Source organism: Gossypium arboreum, chromosome 6, assembly GCF_025698485.1.
Source record: "Gossypium arboreum isolate Shixiya-1 chromosome 6, ASM2569848v2, whole genome shotgun sequence".
Classification (NCBI taxonomy): Eukaryota; Viridiplantae; Streptophyta; class Magnoliopsida; order Malvales; family Malvaceae; genus Gossypium; species Gossypium arboreum.
In genome coordinates, this window is record NC_069075.1 from 95430061 (window position 1) to 95439364 (window position 9304).

Here is a 9304-nt window from a genome sequence, read left to right on the forward strand (position 1 = left end):
CGTAGCCATTAATATCAGAATACGTGGCAAAGCCACCAGAATAGTACTTCCTCCAAATCAAAATCCCAACCCTAATGCAGTATGCCATGTCATAATATTTCGTGTATGCAAGGTTTCATACTCAATACGGTCATGCATATATCATGCACTCATCAATTAACCTACCTCTAAGGTATAACAGTCATTTCCACCCATTAGGGGTAGAATAGTAATTTTATCCCTCAAGGGTATTTTGGTCATTTTACCCTCTAGGGTCCTGGTACAGATAATCGATCTCTAAGAAGGTCAACAGTCGCCTCGAGGGACTTAAGTAACCTAAACAGACCTAATGGTGTAAATGGCCTAAAACCCATTATTCGGCCCAAGTGGGCCCACACGCTCGTGTGTCCCACTTAGCCCAAATTTAGCTACGGCTATGTGACCTACATAGCCCAGTCTAAAATTTATAACTTACCGTAGATTTAATCTGTGTGGGGCTCACGAGCCCATTGGGTCCTCCTAGTCTATTTCGGCCCAACGAAGCCCTTAACGGCCTATGCCATGCACATGACATGACAAGCCTAACTACTTCCCACCTATCAGTTAGATTTACACAAGCGGGCCCACAAGGCCCATTGGGCCCATTTTTCCCATCGAGGCCCAGTATACGAGAATGCTCGTAGCGGCCTCTATAGTCTATCGCCCATGGTTTGTGTAACGCCCCAAACCCGGCCCAGACATTATGGCCAGATCTGACGTGTCACATGGACTTACGACTTAGTATGCATTCGTTGGTTTAAGTGATTGGAGTGGTCTTTGTAAAAACAGCGGTTGAATGAAAAGCCGGTTTATCAATCTTTAGGCTATCCATTTGTTGTGTTTGTTGAGTCTTGAAAACGTTCATTAATTTTGAAAACCCGCGCAGCCTAACACTAGCAGTTTCGTCATAGTGTAAATATAATCAGAAAATAAAACCATAACGGAAAAAATAAATTTAAATAGCGGCCTTATTACAACTTAAAACCCAAAATTAAATCAGAATATAAAAATAATAAAAATAAACTAACTTAGGAAAACCAACTTTGCAAATGATGTGGCCGCTCCGAATCTCTCACAGCTCCAAGCCCACTATCTTTGGGGATTTTGTGACAGCCCAAAATTGACCCTAGTCGGAAGGTGGTCTCGGGACCACAAAACCGAGGCATAAAAATAATTAAAAATCTATTTTGATGCCTATAATATGTGTGTGCTCATGTATGACATTTTATGATGATTGATTTAGTGTTATAAGGGTGAATTCCACAAGAAAGGACTTAGTAATGAACTTTGAAAGTATGATAGGAAATGTGTGATGACTAATTAAAGCATGCATGCAAAATAATGGACTTGCATGTCAAATTCCCCTTTATAGGTGGTGGCGGCCATGACAAGGAGGATGGGCTAAACATGTCATGAAACATGTTTTGTTGGTGCATTAGGGTGAAATAATAAACAAAGGTGTATGGGTGATAAAAAATGAAAAAAATGTGTGTGAGTGTGGTAATCCCCCCATTGCCGTGAGTTGTAGAGAAGGAAAGAAAAAAAATTTGTTCATCCTTTCTTTGAGCCAAAACTAAGGAAGAAGGAGGATTTTGCTTCATGCTTGGTTTGGAAGAGATCTAGAAGGAGATTTGGCCAAGTTTGCATCAAGATTAAGGTATGTATGAGGTTGTGTTAGGAGTTTCATGCATGTTTTGGTTGCTAACTTGATGTGCATGTTAGCCATGGCTCAAATCTTTGTTAAGCCATGGAAATGGTATTTGGCCAAAGTTGTTATGGTGATAAAGCCATTGCATGCTAAGTGTGAAGCTTGATGATGATGCATGCAATGATGGATTTTCTACTCATGAGTAAGATTTTGAGTTTTCTCTTTGTTTTATCATGATTAAAGTTGAAAAGGAGCATGATTGTCATACTTGGCCATGATGCATTCTTGAGCATGATTCATGCTTCTTGCATGTTAGTTAAAAGTTTGTGTTTTGGATGGCTATGGACACCTTGAAAATTCGCCATGCTCATATATGCATATATATGATTGCACATTATGTTTGGTTATGAACTAAGTGATGAATATATTGATTTAAAGAAGAAAATGTGGAAGAATGCTTGTGAAATTGCAAGCACAATTCGCCTAGCACACATATAAGTGCTTGATGCTATATTATAAGTTTTGGGCCACAATGTGCAAAGCATAAATTAGTAGATTGCATGCTGTTTTGTGAGGTATTAAGTGCAAAATTGACCTCAACATGTACATGAATATTCGGCCTTGGGTAGCCTATTGAAGGCCTTAGCATTTCCTTGATGCTCAAATAAATTGTATTGAATTGCTTGATGTAGTATAAAATGTGCATGACCATTGTGTATTCAAGCTAAAGAGTGGCCATATGACCATTTAAAATCCTTGTCATATTCGCCATAAGCAAGCACAATGAGGTTTTAATAAATTGAATTTGTTTGAATTAGCTCAAGAGCTAAGAGGGCCACAATTGGACAAGGGGAAGGAAAAGGTGATCGAATAGCCGAAAAAGCCGTTCGACAACATCCGAGGTAAGTCCTCAAGAAGTGACCTTACTTGAATTATGTGAGATGAAATATGGATGTGTATGATTATTGATTATGTGTGTATGAGTATTTGAATTCCACCGGGCTAAGTCCCAAGGCGAATATGCTAATGATTATAATTGTGTTTGAGCCTTAGTAAGGAAAATGAAATATGTATGTCCAATGATTATTGATGTATGTGTGCATGAGAAATTGAATGATATCGGGCTAAGCCCCAAGACAATTATGCTGAAATTTATATCCGGGTTAAGACCGAAGGCAATTGTGCTAGTAGCTATATCCGGGCTAAGACCAAGGCATTCGTGCAAGTTGTTAAATCCGGGCTAAGACCAAGGCATTTGTGCAAATCGTGATATCCGGGTAAAGTCCGTTGGCCTTGGTGCGGGTTACCATAACCGGGCTATGTCCCGAAGGCGATTGAACGAGTACCGACATCCGGCTAAACTCGAAGGTATGTGATTTGAAAATTATGAGCTTGCTGGAAAATTTCAGCTAATGCACTTGTGAAATTTCCCAATGATAAGGTAAGTGCGGTGTGTGCTTTGCGCTAGGAGTAAGAGCGTATGAATATCCGCTCCTATGATGGAGCGAGTTATCGGCCTTAATGAAGCCGCTATTTGTGTATGAACATAAGAGTTGGGATGGTAAAGTAAGTATGATTATGTGAATGCGCATTAATGAAATGATGCATTTAACTATGTGAATGTATTGCTGTAATTAGAGTTGATTATATTCCTTGAGACTTACTAAGCATAAAAATGCTTACTCATTGCTTTGGCTCTTAGTTTTCTAGATTTCGCCGAGGCAATCGGATTTGGGATTGTTGAAGTCAAGTCATCCACACTATCAAGCCTCCATTTTGGTATAAATTTTGGTTGAACTTGAGATGGCATGTATAGGACTACCCTTGTTTGTTAAATATGTGGTGATGTAAGTATGTACGGCCATGCGAAAATGGCTCGAAAAGGAACATGAACTTAGAATAATTGTGGTTTGTATGTATATATTTGGTGTCATGATGTGGCTATGGCTTGAAATGGGATTGTTGGTCATATGATCAGCCATTGGCATGGTTAAAATGATCATATATGAACCTATGTATGGCAAAGACTAGTTGGTTCATGGAGACTACCAAATAGGTAAGACCTACCTTAAAAACAGATGCTGCCAGCTGCAGTGACGTGAATGTGAAAAATCACCATAATTCATAGGAATGGAATCAAATATTGAATAAGCTATGTAAATGAACCTTGATGAGTCTATTTTCATATGGAAGAAACGAAACGGTCATAGGAGTTACAGGTTAAGAGATATTAAAGCTATTGTGAGACAGGGCCAGAATGGTTTCTGGGTTCCCTGTCGCAACTTTAAAAATTCACTATAAATTATCCAAAAAGAATTAGGAGATATACCTTATATGTAAAGATTCCATTTTGAGTCTAGTTTCATTAGAAACAAACGACACCAGCATTAAAGCCCTGTGCAGAGAGATATTCAAGTTATACCGCGCGAAGGTCAGAGCAGTCGATCCCTGTAACTTGGGTAACTTTAACTAATAAACTGTACCAATTGGCCCGACCAAAAATCCTAGAAATAAATCCATGGATGTATATATGAGTCTAAATTCAGGGAAAATTTACGAAACCAGTTTCCGAGTTTTGAAACTCGAGATATGATTTTTAAGGCGACAGTGACGCAGTTTTCCAGCCTGACTGGAAATGTCAAATTGGTGGGCAAAAACATGTGAACTTGGTTTGTTAACCCTCGGGTCCGACACCGGCGATGGTCTCGGGTTTGGGGTGTTACAATTTTATTGGTATCAGAGCCACGGTTTAGTCGATTCTAGGACTACCGTGAGGTGTTTGGGGTCTAGCTATACATGCCATTAAATGATGAATCGATAGTGTGGTGAATTCTGACAATTTGACTTCATGTTTGTTTATAGCAATGGATCCCGATCCCAACCGAGCGATAGCTGATGATGTGGAGAGTGTGGCGCCTGCTCCCGCGCAAGGGACAGCGCCGGCGGACTCTCAACCTATGGCCAGCAATCCTAATGACGAGGCTAAGTAAGCCTTTTATAGTGTGATGAACGAATGGTTTAATCAATACATTCGAACTAACACGGCTGTCCCACGACCTCCATTCCCGATTTAATGCAACCCCAAGCACCTACAATACCTCCGGTGACTGACCCAATAAGGTCAGGTAAGCCCCCAGTCGATAGGATTCGAAAACATGGGGCCACTGAATTTAAAGCTACGGATGATGGTGATGCCGAACGAGCTGAATTTCGGTTGGACAACACTATCCGGGTGCTCGATGAGCTATCTTGTACACCCGATGAATGCTTAAAGTGTACCATCTCCTTGCTACGTGATTCCACCTACTATTGGTGGAGTACTCGACTTCGTGGTACCTAGAGAGCAAGTGACTTGGGAATTTCTTGATCTTAAGCAAGGTTCTATGTCGGTTACCGACTATGAACGAAAATTTGTGAGGCTTAGCCGATACACGCGAGAATGCATTTCGTCCGAAGCTATTATGTGTAAATGCTTCGAGGATGGGCTGAATGATGATATAAGGATGTTCGTTGGCATTCTCGAAATACGAGAGATCGTAGTACTTGTTGAGCAAGCTTGTAAAGTCGAAGAGCTTAGAAAGGAGAAACAAAAAGTGATGTGGGACCGGAGAATTCGAAGAGGTCCTCGGAAAGTCTCTTCAACAGCAATCAAGAGATTTCGAGATGATGTGAACCGGTCTAGAGGCGCTTTGGGCTTTTTAGACGAGGACGCGATCGACCCCTGTGACTACACGAGTCACTTCGATCGCTGATGGTGGAAATGATCGCCGAGAGAGGCGGAGTGTCAACATTGTGGCAAATGGCATTCGGGAGCTGTTGGTTTCGTGATCACTCCGCTATAAGTGTGGATCGGCCGACCACTTTAGGAAGGATTGCCCGAGGAAGCTTGAATGAATGTGAGTCGAGTGGAAACTCGGGTGCTACCATCGCCGAGGTAGGCCACCTAGAAATATGGGCAATGTCGATTGGCGGTCGAGAGGATCTAGAGATGCTACCATCGGATCCGAGGCTCGTGCTCCTGCGAGGACTTATGCCATACGCCGACGCGAGGATCTTGCCTCTCCAGATGTCATTACGGTGCTTTCACCCTTTTCAATACTAAAGTGATTGCGTTGATTGACCCCGGTTCTACTCAATCTTATATATGTGAAACCTTAGCATCCAAGAAGACTTTGCCTATTGAGTCTCTCGAGTTTGTAATTCGGTGTCAAACCCTTGGGTCATTACGTGCTTGTCAACAAAGTGTGCAAGAAAAGTCTCCTAGTGTTCCGAGGTTCTTGTTTCCGGCGGACTTGATGCTTTTGCCGTTCGATGAATTCGACGCTATTCTTGGTTTGGATGGGTTGACCATGCACGATGCGGTCGTAAATTGCAAAAGCAAGACTATCGATTTGAGGTGCGCGAATAACGAGATAATTCGGGTTAAGTCTACGGACTTAAAGGGTTGCCACCGTAATATCGCAATGTTGGCCCGAAAATATGTAAGAAAAGAGTCTAAGCGTACACTGGCGTCGTGCTCGATGACAAGGAATCGAAAAGAAACCCGAATCTGTGCCGTGGTTTGTGAATACCGGATGTTTTCCACGAAGAATTGCGGGTTTACCACTGTTCGGAAATAGAATTTGGCATCGAATTGGTACTTGGTACCACTCCAATTTCGATAGCTCCGTATCGTATGGCACCAACGGAATTAAAGGAGTTGGAAGCTTCGATTGCAAGAATTGGTGGATAGAGGTTTTGCTCGCCGAGTTTTTCGCCTTAGGGTGCGCCGGTGTTGTTCGTGAAAAGAAGGATGGAACCATGCGGTTGTGATCGACTATCGTCGACTTAATAAAGCGACGATAAAGAACAAATATCCGTTGCCACGTATTGACGACTTGTTCGATCAACTGAAGGGAGCCTCGGTGTTCTCGAAAATAGATTTGAGATCGGGCTACTATCAATTGCGAATCCGAGATTGGACGTGCCCAAGACCGCCTTGTAAGCGAGATATGGTCACTATGAGTTCCTAGTGATGCCGTTTGGGCTCACTAATGCCCTGCGGTATTTATGGATTTAATGAATCGGATCTTTAGACCATATTTGGATCGATTAAGTAGTCGTGTTCATTGATGACATCTTGGTCTATTCAAGAAATGAGACCGAACATCTTTGAACACCTGCGGTTAGTGCTTTGCAAATTTTACGGGACAAGCAATTATATGCTAAGTTCAGCAAGTGTGAGTTCGGTTAGAGAGGTTAGCTTCTTGGGTCATGTGGTATTCAGATCGGTATTCGAGTCGACCGAATAAAATTTCAGCCATACTTAATTGGAAGCCTCCAGAAATATTCTTGAGGTTCGAGCTTTTTGGGGCTTGCTTAGGTTATTACCGACGATTTGTAAAGGCTTCTCAACGATAGCCACGCCGATGACGGCTACTCCAAAAGGACGTTAAGTTCGAATGGACGGAGAAATGCCAAAAAGTTTCGATCAATGAAAACTTATTTGGTGAAGCCCCAATTCTAGTGCAACCCGAGTCCAAGCAAGGAGTTTGTCATCTATAGGGACGCCTCTCTACTTGGGTTAGGTTGCGTATTAATGCAAGAAGGTCGAGTTGTGGCCTGTCGTCGAGGCAATTAAAGCCACATGAGAAAAATTATCCGACTCATGATCTCGAAATGCCGCCATCGATTCGCCTTAAAGATTTGGCGACATTACTTATTTGGTGAAAGGTGCCATGTATACTCGGATCACAAAAGTCTCAAATATTTGATGACCCAAAGAGACTTAAATCTGCGACAAAGACGTTGGCTCGAGTTGTTAAAGGATTATGAGTGATCATTGACTATCACCGGGAAAGGCGAATATGGTTGCGGATGCCTTGAGTCGTAAATCGTTATTCACTTTCTGAGCGATGAATGTGCACTTGTCCGTCCGATCCGACGGTGTGTTAGTGGCTGAATTGAAAGCCAAACCATTATTGACACACCAAATTCGAGAAGCTCGTAAAGTCGACGACGAGTTGGTTGCAAAACGGGTGCGTGTGTTCGAACAAGGACTCGGAGTTTCAAATCGACGATGACGATTGTTTGAGGTTCAAAAGTCGTCGGTGTGTCCCAAAGAATTGGAACTCATTTCGATAATTCAATGAAGCCCATTGTAGCGAATGGCAATCCACCCGGAGTACGAAGATGTACAATGATTTGAAACGTCGGTTTTGGTGGCATGGTATGAAGCGAGACATCTCCGACTTTGTTTCAAGATGTTTAATATGTCAACAAGTGAAAGCGGAACATCGGTGCCTTGAGATTACTTCACCAATCACAATACCCGAGTGGAAATGGGATCGAGTCACAATGGACTTTGTATCCGGACCGCCATTGTCGCAAGTAAGAAGGATGCGGTTTGGGTCGTGGTAGATCGATTGACTAAGTCGGCCCACTTTGTCCCCCCGACGCACGGATTTTTCAATGGACAAATTAGCGGAATTGTACGTTTCTCGATTGTGAAATTACACGGGTGCCTATTTCTATCGTGTCGGATAGAGATCCAAGATTTACCTCGCGGTTTTGGAAAAAGTTGCAAGAAGCTTTGGGTACCAAGTTGCATTTCAAGACCGCCTATCACCCCAAACCGATGGTCAATCCGGCGGGTAATTCGAGATACTTGAGGATATGTTAAGATGTTGCGTCCTCGAGTTTAGTGGTTCATGGGAACGGTATTTGCCGTTGATTGAATTCGCCACAACAACGACTTTCAATCGAGTATTAAGATGGCACCTACGAGGCTTTGTACGGGCGTAAATGCCGTACACCATTGTTTTGGTGAGCTTGGTGAAAGCAAGATTTTCGGTGGATTTGATTAGGGATGCGAGCAGAAAGTGAAAGTAATCCGTGAAAGTTTGAAGATAGCCTTCGATCGTCGGAAGTCGACGCGGATATGAAGCGTAAGGATATCGAGTATCGTGGGTGATAAAGTGTTCCTCAAGGTATCGCCTTTGGAAAAAATACTCGTGTTCTACCGTAAGGGCAAGTTGAGCCCGAGGTTCGTTGGGCCATATGAGATATCCGGCGAGTCGATCCGGTGGCATATCGTTTGACTTTGCCCCCGAACTCGAAAAGGTTCACGATGTCTTTCACGTTTCGATGCTTCGACGCTATAGATCCGATCCATCGCACGTGATTAGTCCATCAGAAATTGAAATTCAAGCTAATATGAGTTATGAGGAAGAACCGATTCGTATCCTATCACGAGAAGTGAAAGAGTTGTGAAACAAGCGGGTTCCGCTAGTAAAAGTGTTATGGCTCAAGCACGGGATAGAAGAAGCTACTTGGGAGACCGAGAACTCTATGAAAGAGCGATATCCAAACCTATTTACGGTAAGATTTTCGGGACGAAAATTTCTTAAGTGGGGAGAGTTGTGACAGCCCAAAATTGACCCTAGTCGGAAGGTGGTCTCGGGACCACAAAACCGAGGCATAAAAATAATTAAAATCTATTTTGATGCCTATAATATGTGTGTGCTCATGTATGACATTTTATGATGATTGATTTAGTGTTATAAGGGTGAATTCCACAAGAAAGGACTTAGTAATGAACTTTGAAAGTATGATAGGAAATGTGTGATGACTAATTAAAGCATGCATGCAAAATAATGG